This window comes from Aythya ferina (genome assembly GCF_964211825.1).
Source record: "Aythya ferina genome assembly, contig: HAP1_SCAFFOLD_81, whole genome shotgun sequence".
NCBI classification, from domain to species: Eukaryota; Metazoa; Chordata; class Aves; order Anseriformes; family Anatidae; genus Aythya; species Aythya ferina.
This window is the reverse complement of record NW_028181431.1, coordinates 346647-360486: the sequence shown is the minus strand read 5'-3', so window position 1 is coordinate 360486 and position 13840 is coordinate 346647. Positions and strand designations below refer to the sequence as shown.

The 13840-nt window shown below is 44.8% G+C and overlaps 2 long non-coding RNA genes across 3 annotated transcripts; both read left to right on the top strand.

Annotated features, from left to right (window-relative positions):
* Positions 1-6272: 6272 nt before the first annotated feature.
* On the top strand, positions 6273-8691 carry LOC311428464. Of its 2 annotated transcripts, XR_014687730.1 has the most exons (4): positions 6273-6407; positions 6850-7009; positions 7870-7961; positions 8389-8691. It is a non-coding gene; the product is annotated as an uncharacterized lncRNA (long non-coding RNA). The 2 variants fall into 2 exon arrangements; XR_014687731.1 differs by having other exon boundaries at positions 6361-7009.
* A 3301-nt stretch (positions 8692-11992) lies between these two features.
* Positions 11993-13840, top strand: LOC311428441. The gene is made up of 3 exons (XR_014687729.1): positions 11993-12159; positions 13382-13511; positions 13663-13840. It is a non-coding gene; the product is annotated as an uncharacterized lncRNA (long non-coding RNA).

Sequence of the window (13840 nt, the reverse complement as noted above, 5' to 3'; positions counted from 1 at the left end):
AGAACAGTGGAAGTGGAGAGTCGGATGACAAGCAAGAACAAACACTAGAAACTCCTTGTTCTGCCCCTGCTTTTTAATCACCCAGCATCACCCCGGCTGCAAAACAGCCTCTGCTGATTTACCTGCTTGTTAAAGCACCCCACAGGCTGCAAGTGCGGTGTGCTAGGTGTCAAGTTATATTTAACGGTGCACACGTAACCATTCATCTTCCCACAGTCGAAGCACAGAACAGCCTCTTGCTAACACAACTCATCCCTGCTGCTGCAAGAAACCTCATGGCCTGCAGGAAAACCTCAAGCTAAGAGTTCCAAAGCAAAAGCAGAAAACGCATCATTTGTACTCTTTCTATTTGAGGGAATTCTAGCTGCTAAATGCTGCCTACATCTGAGGGCACGTTCTGAGGCTGCCGGGAAGGACACTCAACACCCACTGACAGCAGGAGTGCAAAGATGCCAGCCAAGAAGGCAAAGGTTAGAGCTGAACGCTGCCTCAGCTTCCTCCAGCAGCCAGCTGGGGGTCACCTTTCACCACGCTCTCTGAGACTCGGAGCCCCGAGTTACCGCAGCCGCCACGTACAGCTGCTCCTTGCTGGCCCAAACTATTTGAACAGTCTTCAGACTTCAGGGACCTGTTTTACGACAGCCTCAAGATCAAATTCATCTGTTCCTGAAGGCGCTGATCGTCCTGCTGTTTCTGTAGCTGTCAAAGAACAATCCTGAACTGAGGCACTCGTCTGATCAAACAGTGCTTCGGCACAGATTTGTCTTTAGCTTGACACATCAAGGTGAAGAGGAATCGATTCTTGCAAGCAACCTCTCAAGCAGGGATCTAATAAGGTGACCAAAACGACAGATCTGTTGTGCAGATCTGAGCACGTCACTCTGCAGGGAATCACTTTCAAGCCTAAGATGTTTCACCCATCTCCCTGCCCCAGAGCGACACAAGGAAAGCTCTTAAGCAATTGCTAGCCTCTCCTCAGTGCTCACGAGTCCCAAATCACTAATTTTACAATATATAAACCATGGCAGCTGGCACCTAGATGGCACACGGTGACACTGCACACGTTGGCAGTGCTGTCAGGAGCTGGAAAGTCAGGGGTGAGGGGGTTAAGGGAAAACCACACATCAGTTTAGCAACTTGGCTCCCGTAGGATACTTCCTACGGCAGGAGTTTTAGCAAAGTCCCTCCCTCAGAGGGACCTGCTGGCTAATTAAAACAGGACTTCTGCTGGAGCAGTCAGAAGGCAGCAGGGTATCAGGAGATATCCAGTGGGCATCACCGTCAGCCTGTGGCAGTTTGGGGTCCAGGTATCAGTGGTTATGCGTGGTTTTCTCTGCTTCACTTTCTCCAAAGCTGTGAAAAAATAGTTCTTTTACAGCACTGTACAGTCACACGTTACGGATGGAACCAGCTGCATCAACTTCCAGTACGACGGTGTTGGAAAAAGGTGCCTTTGGTGGTCAGGAGCACAACAGCTCTGGTGAGGTGTTATTTAAGTGTGTTCTTACATCTGAGTTTCCTCATAGCAGTATGTAGCTGAGGGGGTCCAGGTTTCCCAGGTAAGATTGATGTTTTTTCTCCTACCAAGCACCAGCTCAGTATACAAAGCTCTGTTAATAACACCCAAGCGTGTAGATGTTAAACTGAAACTGCTTTTAAACCTATTTGTTGTTACGAAAATAGCTTAATACACCATCTTCACAGGGTAAAAATTCACATGGAAGGACAAAAAAACCCAGAAGCGCTTCCTGAGCTTCAGTTTACCAACAGCACCATCGGATTTAGATCCTGGCCTGGCAGCCAGGATGCAGGGTCTGTAAGCATTGCTGCGATGTGCAAGTGCCAAGGCAGGTTTCTGGCCTGCCCTGAATAAAATACCTTTTTTTTTTAATACAAACAGCGTGCCAGGTACGCTGTAATGCCAATGTGCCAGCTCAATAGAGGATGTCAAACAACAGAGGCGTTTATCCTAATTTCTGGCATGAAAACACTTTTAACAGCATTCTTTTCATGAAGAAAACCCTCTCTATCTTCTCGAATGCTCCAGGATCTGCTGCAGCTGCAGCAGCCGCGCTGGTACAACCCACATCTTTGCCAAATCTTTTCAATAATTGTGCTTTACCTCGGCAATGTTGAGGTCACTCCTCTTCCTCCTCCAGCTGAGCAAGCAGCTCGCTGGCTCTGCCACACCGCAGGTGCGGAAGCGAAAGCTGGGAACACAGGAGTCAAACTCTCAGTGCTCACAAAGCCACCAGGGCAGAGGGCTGACACAGAGGCACCCCGGATCCGCTCTCCCTCCCCGCTGCGAGGCTCGCAGCAGCCCCAACCCGAAGCACACACAATGCTTCGCATGGTGATGTCACCGCTGATTCTGAGTCCCCACGTGAGGATCTGCTTCACCACTCTCAACGTTGGTGTTGGTTTTTGATTTTTGTTTTTTTTTTTTTTCTTTTAAACATTCTCAGCTTATGGGAAACCATCAGGTAAACCACAGATCGCTAGGGAAGAAGGCCCACACGAGGGAAGTCCGTGCTTTTCTTCCAGGCAGTGGCACGTGCTTTAACACGCCGCGTTCGACAAAGCAGCTCTCCCCGTTTTGCTCAGTGGCAACAGGCACGACTGCAACGCACACAGGTGTAGGCAGCACCTGCAGGTCCCAAACCCTTAACCCGTTTTTAGAGAGCACCAATTTTTTAAGTAGTGCTTTTCCCTTAATCCATGACCCCTTCTTTCCTTTATTTCTATCGGGTGGCTCTCCTCCATTTTCCTCCTCAGTGTCTGAGCAGACACTGGGAATCGTTTCCGGAGGAAGGGCACGGCTGAAGCTCCTCCATCTACTCTCCGAGAAAAGAGAGTATGTTAAAGAATACATCTTTCCTTTCTTTTCCCTTTTTTAAATACAATTTCTGAAATCAATGCTGCGGCCTGGCAGCAAATACCTACGGGACTAAAGGTGATTCCTCATCCCCACTGTAACGTTGTAGTTAAACTCCCAACGAACCCATCTCCCCAGGAAGCGGCCATTTGAGATGGGAAGGGGCAGAGCAAGAGGAAGCTCTCCTTAGCCTAGCTCTTCCCCCAACACCACCTCGCCACCCAGCACCAAATTCAACTCACCTGCTCCTCCCGATCACTCGAACGGGCGTCCGACGCTGGCACACGCCGCAGCGGTGGTTCTGACGTGCCTTAAATCACCTCTCCGCAGAATATCTCGGGTCTGTACGCTCAAATAACGCAGTATTTGAGAAATAACGCCCAGAGCTCACACTCTGAGTGCAGCCCAACAGCACCGAAGCACCGGTAGGCTAAACATTCCAAACCTGGCAACAAGGCTGACCCAAGCAACAGCACGGAACCCTTCTGCACCTTCAGCGTGGACATCAGCGTAAGGAAACACAGACCTCCTCGATCCAAATTTTAAGCGAGAAACGCAAAAGGTCACCCAACCGGCTTGTTTTCAGCAAGCTAAAGGAGAAATTAAGGCGACAACCGGGTGCATCCAGAGTTAGTCAGATCCTGAAGGCAGTTCCTTGGGGGAACGGAGGAGCAACGCGCCAGATGAGGGCTGCCTTACAGCGCACCCCTTGGAGGCACTGCTACGGAAGGAAGGCAGAAGGTTGGAACTCGAAAGAACTCGCAAGGCGCCCGTTAAGGGGGAAATCTTTCATTTTTTTCTCAGCAGAACCTCCCCTCTCCCCCCTACCCCCCCCATGAAGGCAGCCCGGGGACTCTTTGCTTCCTTAGGGAGAGGGCAGGGACGGGGCAGGGTGGTGGGACAGATGGCCAGAGGGTCAGATGCACGGACAGACAGACAGCCGGACAGAGGGCCCAGCAAGGCCTGACGAAGGGTTCAGGAGCGGGAGGGAAGGGCAGGGCGAGGGGAAGGGCGGCCCCGGGCCTGACAGGAGACCTTGGGCCTAACCCCGGGCAGCAGCTCCGCGTCTCACAGGGCCCAGAAGGGGCTGGTACAGGGGGAGGGAACACCCCAGCCCCCAGCCCTGCCTCCAGGCCCTGCGCCCTTCACCCCCCCCCCTCCCCTAAGGGCACCCCGACCCACAGGGCCCGCGACACGGCCTGCTCCCCCTCAGGGCAGCAGAGGGGAGCCCGGCCGGGCAGGAGGCCTTTCCCCTGCCCCCCGCTGGTCTATGAAGGGCTCTAGTTACCGGCGAGCAGGGATTTTTACTGATACTGGCCGGACAACAAAGACTACTTATTAGAGAAGTACAATTCTTTTTTTCCTTGTGATAACTTTTCTTGACCAAAAAACACGATTGTGAATGAGGGAAAATGAAAGATGTAACATGGGAACGTGCGGATACTCACGATGATGCAGCCTTCTATCCGCATGTTCGCTGCGCTGCTGGGATAGCAGCTGCGGGAGCCTGGCAGCAGAGGGCAGTGAAGCCAAGCAGCTGGGATCCGTCTCTGGGGAAGGGGGCACTGAGAAAGCGCTTGCAAACGGGGCACAAGCCCTCAGCCTCTGGAGGCGGCGCCTGTCAGGCGTGAAGGAAAGGGATCCCTTCACGGAAGATGCTGTGGGCTTGCTGAGGCTCGAAGAACAGACGGTGCTGGCTGCTACCAGCGTGCTGCAGCAGCGGCAAGACAGAGCCGTGGTGGTTTTCCTCATCTGGGCAGCCGAGCTCCAGCACAAGCGCTCTCTCCCTGCCCCTCCTCCAACGCCAAGGGGAGAAAAGAGGCTGGCAAGGGCTCAAGGGCTGCCAGAAGGACAGGGAGATCACTCCACAAGGAGCGTCACGGGCAAAGCAGGCTCAGCACAGCCTGTTCCAGTCCAGCCCGGGGCCTGCTCCTGCGGGGGCTCTCCACAGGCCGCGGCCTCCTCCAGGCCACAGCCACCTGCTCCACCGGGGGCTCCTCCACCCGCAGGGGGGCTGCAGCGTGGAGATCTGCTCCACGGGGGACCCATGGGCTGCAGGGGGACAGCCTGCTCCACCAGGGGCACAGCCTGCTCCACCAGGGGCCTCTCCCTGCACAGGCCGCAGGGGAACTGCTGCTGTGAGCCTGGAGCACCTCCTGCCTCCTGCTGCACGGACCTTGGGGACTGCACAGAGCTTTCTCACTCCTCCCTGAGCCAGACGCTGCTGGGCAGCAGCTTTTGTTCCCTTTCTTAGATGCAAGATCTTCTTAAATTCAGTCCAGCCAAGTAGGAAAAGTAAATGTGGACAGCTGTATCTTGGCAAAGAAGATAGTAGGGAGCAAGGAGGTTCAGCAGTCAAGGTGGAAGGTGATGCCATGAGGCTTACAGGCTAGTAATGTTCTAGTGAAACCCAGCCTTCCTAAAGAAACCTGCCTGACTACTTGATGTGAATAACAGACTCTGTTCAGCTCTTTCCTAACATAGAAACGGTGCTGACTGCTTCTTCAGAGTAACAGAAGTTCGTGATACTACTGAAGTAGTTGTGGTTCAGATGTAGATCTGATTTCTCGTAAGCACACTGAATTCACAACTGTTGATCCTCCAGAGGAGGCTTTGCAATTGAACACCTGGAGAATAGGTAAATTTCCCGCTGTTGTTCTCCTCTCCTCTTGTTTTGTTTTGTTTTGTTTTGTTTTGTTTTGTTCCTAGTAGCATAGGCTTAAGACTCTGAAGAAACAGGCTGCTTTTTTTCATTTCCAGCACTGGCTGTTTCTCCTGAGCCCCGCCTTCTATTTTTGCAGTCATAGGATATGTGGATGTAAATTCGTGGAGAGAGGTAGAAAACTCTTTCAACTGGTGTTTTTTCGGCTATGTGGGGAGAACAAATAGAGTGGCTTTGAATATTCTGGCTCTTATTCAGAGCAGCATGTGGAGGGAGACAGATGCGTTTGCTTTTTTAGTGCAATGGCTTCAGAAGCAAGAGGGGAAAAAACACTTTCTCTGGGAGCTGAAGAAGGTGTCCTAATCACAGGAGAGGTTTCTAAATGGCATATCTTTGCGAGGGTTCCTGTAGTTCGGAGGTTTTTGTTTGTTTGTTCGACGTTGGAAGGTTTTACTCTTAATATTCATGTCCTTCAGCAGAAGTGAGAAATGTGATTTTATTTTGTGCAGTGTCGTGGACCCTCCGAAATCTCCTGGGAATGATGAATACCTCGCCCAGTACCAATGTGATGACCGTGGAGACAAGGAGAAACCAAGAAGATCAAAAGAACGTGACCTCATTTCAAAAGAAACCGTTTTGTCCGGCAAAGAGTCTTGTGAGCCTGGTGAGAAATTGCGGCAAACTTCCTCTCTCAAGTCTGACACTGAATGTAGCTCTAAAAACCTTTCCTCCTCAGCTGTTACAGAGAGATGCCAAGATACAAAGGACAAGACTAAAACCACTGAGAAAGAGCATTACGAATGCAAGAGGGAACATGCTCCTAGTGAAGAGAAGGAGAGTCAAAAAGCAGGTCCTTCCAGCAAGAGAAGGGTAAAGTTGAATACAAAGAATACAAACTTGAGCTCCTGATTGGCTTCATGCTGAACTCTGTGCTGTTCTTGTCCTAATCTTGGTCTCTCCATAGATAATATGGTTTAAATCCAAATAGAATCGTGCGATGAGGAAGATCTCACTGCAACAAATTCAACATCTAAAATCAAAGTTGACATTTTCCGTGATTTTCTTCCTGAGCAGAAGTGTGCAGTACTCCTTTTATATTAACGTAGAGATTATTTCAAACAGTCTTGAAGTGCTTGATGACTTAACAGTCTGCAGATTTATTATCAAATCAAAAAAACCCCGACTTGGTAGACTATTTTTTTCCCAGTTTTGAATGACCACTAGGAAGAAGGTTATTCCGGCATCAAAAAAGTCATGTGGAATGTATCAAAATTTACTGAACCAGTAAGTAAAAATTATATTTTTCTATTAGTTCCATTGTTTCAACTCTTCAGACGCTTATGGATGGCATAGATAACAGAGGGGAGATCGTGGTAATCGGAGCTACCAACAGACTGGATTCTATAGATCCTGCTTTACGAAGACCAGGACGCTTTGGCAGACAGTTCCTCTTCAACTTGCCAAATTAAGAGGTGAGAACTTAAATTCAACGTTAGTGCTACCATGGCAAAGTCCAACTTTATAGGAAAAAAAAATAATTGACAACTTGAACAAAAGAGTGACACGTGGAGACACTGCGTTGTTCCATGGAGGGCAAATCTGGTACTGGATATATATGGTCAGGATGATACCACCAAGTAGTTAGTTCTATAATCAAACCTTTAATTCCCAAAGTTGTACCTGTTTGCTTAATTATTTAGTCCACTTGGGCGCTTTCATCATGAAGTTGTGTTTTTGGTCTCAATCCTTCCCTTATGAGTGAATAGTGGACGTGTTTGCATTTGATTGTGCCCCGGATCAGTGGTAGTAGTTTGAGTCATAATTCTTTTCTTCTTTATAGTAATTGTAGCAATTGGAAGCATTGTGCCAGAAGTGCTTTCTGTGAATTTACTGGCTGGAAAGCAAATGTGATGAAGTAATGAGACTGTCCCAATGAAAGCTTGCTAAGTTTTAGAGAAGTTTTTTGGACAGCAAAGAAATGTTTCTGGATAAATTTTTCATTACAGTATTTTCCTCTGGGTCCTTAGGTCTCGTAGTTTGGAAACTTGTTATTGAAGCTATAAATGCCTTTTCTTTCACTGTAGGTTCCTAGAAAAAGTTCAGTATAACAAATAAGAAATATTCAATTTCCTGGTTGACAATGCAGAGTGTATATTAAATAACTGTAAAATACTTGAAAGTTGAGCAAGTAAGAAAAGTGTATTAGTAGATGAGGGGTTTTGAGGGAGGACTGTTTTTTTTGTCTGTTTGTTTGCCTTTTGGTTTGTTTGTTTCTTGTTGGTATTTTTAAGGAAAACTTGGGACAAGCTAAAATGCAATGATTTTGCTTCAGGGTTGGAAAAGAAATTTTCAAGATTCATACTTGTGACTGGACCCCTCAGCCACCGGACATGTTGCTTGATGAACTAGCTGAGAAATGCATTGGTAAGACTGAAACAGAAACGGATTCTTGCTTGTGACCAAGTTGTAAAGAACCTTAGCTTGTACCAGGCAGTACCCATGCTCTTGTGCCTTGCTGCACAACTAGTCAACGAGGCAGCTGGCACACCTTCATAGCAATCTGAGTGAGATGCTTTCATCTATTTACTCTTTGTTATCGTTCCTCTTGTTGTCTGAGAACATTAAATGGTTCTGGGGCATCTTCCTCAAGAGTATAGTTTTTGATGAGGAGTCTGCTTCAGCTGCATAAGCGCAGGATATCAGGCAGTGAGCAACATGAAACACCCCTGCAGAGCGGTAGCACTTTGAATTCCCTGTTAAGCTGTTTGGTTTTGGCCTTACAAATTCTTTAAATGTTGCATGTTGTAAACCTGGGCCTTGACCGATGTAACGTTTGATTTTTGTTTGTTAGGATACTGTGGTGCAGATATCAAATCTTTATGTACTGAAGCTGTGCTGTGCTCTCTACGCCGATGCTATCCTCAGATTTATGCAAGTAGGGAGAAGTTGCTACTAGACGTTAATTCTATTAAAATAAAAGCAAAGGACTTTTTCATGGCTATGAAGAAGGTTGTTCCAGCTTCAAACCGGATCAAGGCTTCACCCGTATAAGCACTATCACCCATTTTCAAGCCACTTTTTCAAAGATCAGTAGAGAATATTTTACAAGTTGTGCAGAAGATCTTCCCGCATGCACAGCTTGCGCTAAAGAAGGACCGACAGCAAGGTATAACCACAGCATCCACTTCTTTATAATTCTGCTAAAGCAAAAACTTGCGGTTTGTGCAATCAACTTAAACCTTTCAGACATAATGGTGGTAGAATTTTATTATTTGCATGTGCATGTCTTTTTTTTGGGCAAGTCTGGAATACAACGCATAGGTTTTATTGTGGATTCGAAACTGAAATGCCAAATGGAAGCTCTGAATGACTCAAAACACAGTAAAGGACGATGCGTTCTCTACTGAAGCATCCTGCTTCTGAGGGCAGCTAAGATAATTAGCATTTGTAGAGGTTGACTTGAGGTTTGAAGTATAAGGCACCTATTTTTCTTTTAAAAATCAAAACTCAGATCTTTGGAGGGGAAGCATTTCTAGGTCAATGTTTCTAATTCCTTTCTGAAGAATGTCAGGACCAGGATACAAGTATAACTGGTCTAAGCTAAATATTGTTTTAGCTATCATCATTTTTAACCAGTCTCCTAATTTAAATGTTTGTGAATCGTACTATACACGTGAGATCAATTAGCATTGATATTTACTAGATGAATGGAATTCTGTGGCCATCACATCCTTTATCCCCATGCTTTCATTGTGGGAACCTCCTCCAGAAAGAAATGGTCTTGTTTGTTTTTGTTTTATTTTAGCTATTTAGCAACTGCAGAAATTGTTCGTAATCTCCTTTATTCTAAGGGGGAGAAAAAAATCACCAAGAGTAGCGTACCTTATACGTACACATCAGTGGGACTTAGTACAGCTTTGTAGGGCCTTGTTCCATCTCCTTAGATCTGTGGTGGGCTGAACTCTAGGAAATAGCTTTCAGTGTGTGCTCTCAAATGAAGAAAGGGTTTTGGCACTGATTTAGAAGCTGTATTAATGGAAGAGAAAGAGACAAAGGCTATTCAGGAAAGTTAACAAACCTCTTTTGCCTTTCAGACCATTTCAATCCTATTTTACAAGATGATATGTTTGACAGTGATGACGATGCATCCTTGGTTTCTGGAGATGAATTAAAAGATGGAATGCCTGACGGACCAGAGAAAAATTGCCTCTGTTTCAGCAGGTAAAGAAAGATAGATCCCTGTTACGTTTAAATTCTCAGGTCTGCTGAGTCTTTGTAAACAGTTCCAGCTGTTAAAAGTGCGAGGGGTGGTAGACGAAGGGGCAACATCAAGTTTGTGTGTTGAAGGGGTGCTTGGTATTCACAAGAAGAAAGGGTGGAGGGACTAAAGTTGTAATGAAGTTGCTCTGAATGACCAAATTGAAAAGCCCAGGCTTCTCTTCGTAAGCCAAAGTGATCCGTAGACTACCAGAACACGTTGACTTAATCCATGGCATTCTTTGAAAGACTCAAGACCACATAAATGTGCAGTCTGTCCTTTTAGCTAAAAATACCCCAGCTTTATGGGTTTGTGTTGCCACCTTTTGCCCTTCTGTTTTCCAGGATTGTTAAACCAGTAGTGAATTATGTAGCAGAAAGAAAACTGAGAAAGGGCTTGTTAAAACACCTTGAGAGAAAATTGAATGGTGTCTTTATTTGTTAAGCCACCGAGTTGTGTTAATCTTGTGATATTTTAGTATGGAAGTCATGCAAGCCCACAGTTGGAAAGTTAGATCATGTTGTCACAGCTGGATCAGTTATTTTTCTCCGTTTCTATTGCTGTGCTGTCCAGAAGATTTTCTGTGCTTTAGAGCAAGGCTAAGTCTCTAGCATCTTTGATTTAAGCCAGCAGAGGTACAGCCTGATTGTAGTGGGGAAACAAATGCTCCTCACCAATTTATTTTTAAATAAAAATAAATTTATAATAAAGTAAATAATAAATATATAATAAATAATAAATTTATAATAAAGTAAAGCAAGATTGCAGGGATATTAATTTGCAGTCTTGGTTTAGTAAAGAATAGGAAACACAAGGGAAGAAGGTGAAACAATTGGAATGAGTGAATAACTTAACTGGAAATCTTACATGTATTTAATGTACCGCTGCCATTTGGATTATTTGGGGAGGGAAAAGAAAGTCTATAGGAAAATTACTTGGAACATCTGTGTGTCTATTCAGCACCTCATTTATAAACTTGTTTTCTTAACTCCTGTTCTAGGAGTGCTTTCTGTGAACCAACATCATGCCAGCCCCGTCTGCTAATAGTAAAAAAGAAGGGTACGGCCAGGTTTCTTACGTGGCACCCGCGGTGTTGCACGCTTTGGAGAAATTTCCCGTTCACACCCTGGACCTTTCTGTTCTGCTTACAAACGTTGCATCGCCAGAAGAAATCTGCGGACAGGTACCTTTTTTCTTTTTCTTCTCATCGGATTCACTGACTGTATGTAAAGGATCAATGGAGTTGCAAGTAAGGTGAGCAAAATTCATTGGTAATGGAGGTGGCCTTGTTTTAATGTGCTGGGATGTTTGCTTCTGTCTGAAAATGCCCTTTTCTTTTAGACAGCACCACAAACAATCTGGATGTTGTACATGTCGACATTTTCCATACCCAGTTTTACAGTGAGGCTGTTGCTAGCAGCTCAGGAAGCTGGGCGGTGTTGCTAATAAACATCTCTTTGTGGAAAGAAATGCTGCTCATGTCACTGGGATCCAGAAAGTAGTTCTCATTGCCTCCTAAGACTGTGTGCTCCCAGTAGATGGCTCTGTATCAGACTGCATGTCGGCTACTTTTTGTAGGCTTCTTCTAAATTATATTAGTAAGGCAACCAAGGTTTGGGGCTTCTGTTTATTTTGTTTTCGCACGGACATACACAACTTGTGCTGTTGCAGTATGTGCAATAAAAGCATTAACATTCAGAAAACACTTCATTTGCACGGTGATGTGGTTTTAACTAGAAAAAATGAACAGATTTGGTGTTTTTACTTTTAGGCAGGAAATCCATTTTCTTGTTTGGCATCACTACCTTAAAATATTTTTACCTTTAGTGGAAACATTTGAGAGCCATACAAGTAAGGACAGACATGTTACACGACTGAATACTGATGTGTCCCTTAAGAGGGACATTTCCTTTCTTTGTTATGCGATGATTGTGGCTGTGGCCATATAGTTACGGTGTCTAGCCACTGCCTGAATATATCCTTCCCATCTTCTGACTAGAGTTCTCCGAATACTGATAATCTGAAAGGGTGCACAGAGAAATTCCTTATGTGAAAGGATGCTTGCCACTCTGTTCACGCAGTTTCATTTCATGGGGCAGTCAGATGGCTATGTAGCTATGTATTAAGAGGTTCTTGTACGTGTTTTAGTTTTCTTACCCAAGCTTTCCTTTTCACTAGCTGATCCGAAATGCTCAGAAGACAGCACCAAGCACAATTTATGTCCCAGATATCCATTTATGGTGGGACAACGCTGGACCTGCCTTGAAACTTACTTTTCTAACTCTACTACGTAACATTCCAGCATTTTCGCCAGTTTTGCTGCTTGCTACGTCTGATGTACGTCACTCAGATCTCCCAGAAGAGGTATTTGTCAATACTTTTCTTACTATTTCTTCAGTGTCTTGTAATTTATATATGCTTTCAGCATCAAAATGCTGTGCTTTCTTAAATGCATGCTGTTATTACTCAGGCACCCTAACAAATCACTTAAAATTTGCTTAGAGAAAAAGAATACTGTGAAAGCATCTGCTTCAGGTTTTTTCTGAATCAAGCAAGTGACTTTCACCCCCTTCTCACACATGCAAATAATAAATTAATACAAGAATTCTGGTGGCTACAAAGTGGTTCAGTCAAGAATATGAAGTGCTTGAAATGACAAGAGGATGTTCTTACTGAAGAGATTTCTTCTGACAGTCTGCCATTCCATGCTATGTTGGGTAAACTGCTAATAATGCAATTTAGTAGAGAATTGAAACACTTTGATTAAAAAAAAAATAAATAAATCAGTTTCTTTCTTCATATAGGCCAAAGCTTTCCAAGCTGGAAAGCTGAGTTCCAATTTCTGCTAAAGTAACTTTGGAATCGAATTCTAGTTGTAGTCCTAAATAAAGTGTAGTAAAAGTAGGTGCAGAACTTCATTGACTTCTGAGAGTTTACATTAAGGGAAGGTGCCCAAAACAGGACCACGCTGTTGTCATTCTGATGATTTGGTCTCAGTCATTGGGGGAAGAGAACGGGTCTTACCTAGACGTGTTTATTATCAACTGCTTTGAAAGTGCTTGAGTTCCCACAGAAGTTTTTGTACAGGCTGTAAATTCCTTCTAAAATAAGTAGTGAAATTCCTTACCTACCTTTTAATACTAGAACTTGAAAATGGAGGAAGACGTAGAGGTACTAGCTACTTCAGACACCTTTTGGGAGAGAAATAAAAACTCAGCAAAAAGCCCTCACTTGTCTGCTGAAGCCTTTCTCTTCCCTCTATAGCCATAAAGGTTCTAAGTAAAGGCTGCAGCAAGGCAAGTAAATACAAAGGAGGCGCTGTTGGATGTGGTGAAAGCCATTACTTTATCAGTGTAGCGTACAATCCCTTCACCGAGCATTAATTCTATAGGTGATTCTTAAAGGTGATATTTGAATTTGCCGTGCCAGCCTGTGAAAATGTAGCGTTTTAAGGCCAGGAAGATAACTTTTTTCAGTTTGTGTTCTTCAGGTTATTATTAATTTGAAAAGGTACTCGTCTTTTTGGAATAGAAGATGAGTTTTTTGTGGCCTTAAATCTGAAATGTCTCTCGTCCTTCTGCTTTAGATCCAAAAATTATTTAATAAGGAATTTGGAGAAGTGTGCAATATTGAGTTGCCTGGTAGGGCAGAGAGAGCATCTTTTTTTGAGGACCTAATTCTAAATGAAGTGGCTAAGCCTCCTGTAAAGAAAAGAGGTGAGGAGGATATGAGAAGTACATCTAAAACTTTCCTATCGAAGTTACTAGCTCTTTGGGCTTTGCTTTGGTGGTCATTTTCTGTCAGTAATTTGTCATATGCTTGTATTTGAGTACTGTAAATTGGCTAATTTTTCCTGATGAATTGAAGTTGATTGGACATTGGAAGTCGTGCCTGTAGCACCACCAGCTGAGCCTCAGAAGCCACAAGAGTGATCCCCACAAAAGTAGGGATGTTGGAGGAGGAAGAGGAGGATACCTTGCGTGACCTTAGAATTTTCTTGAGGGACGTTACTCACAGACTTGCCACTGACAGACATTTCAGGGAA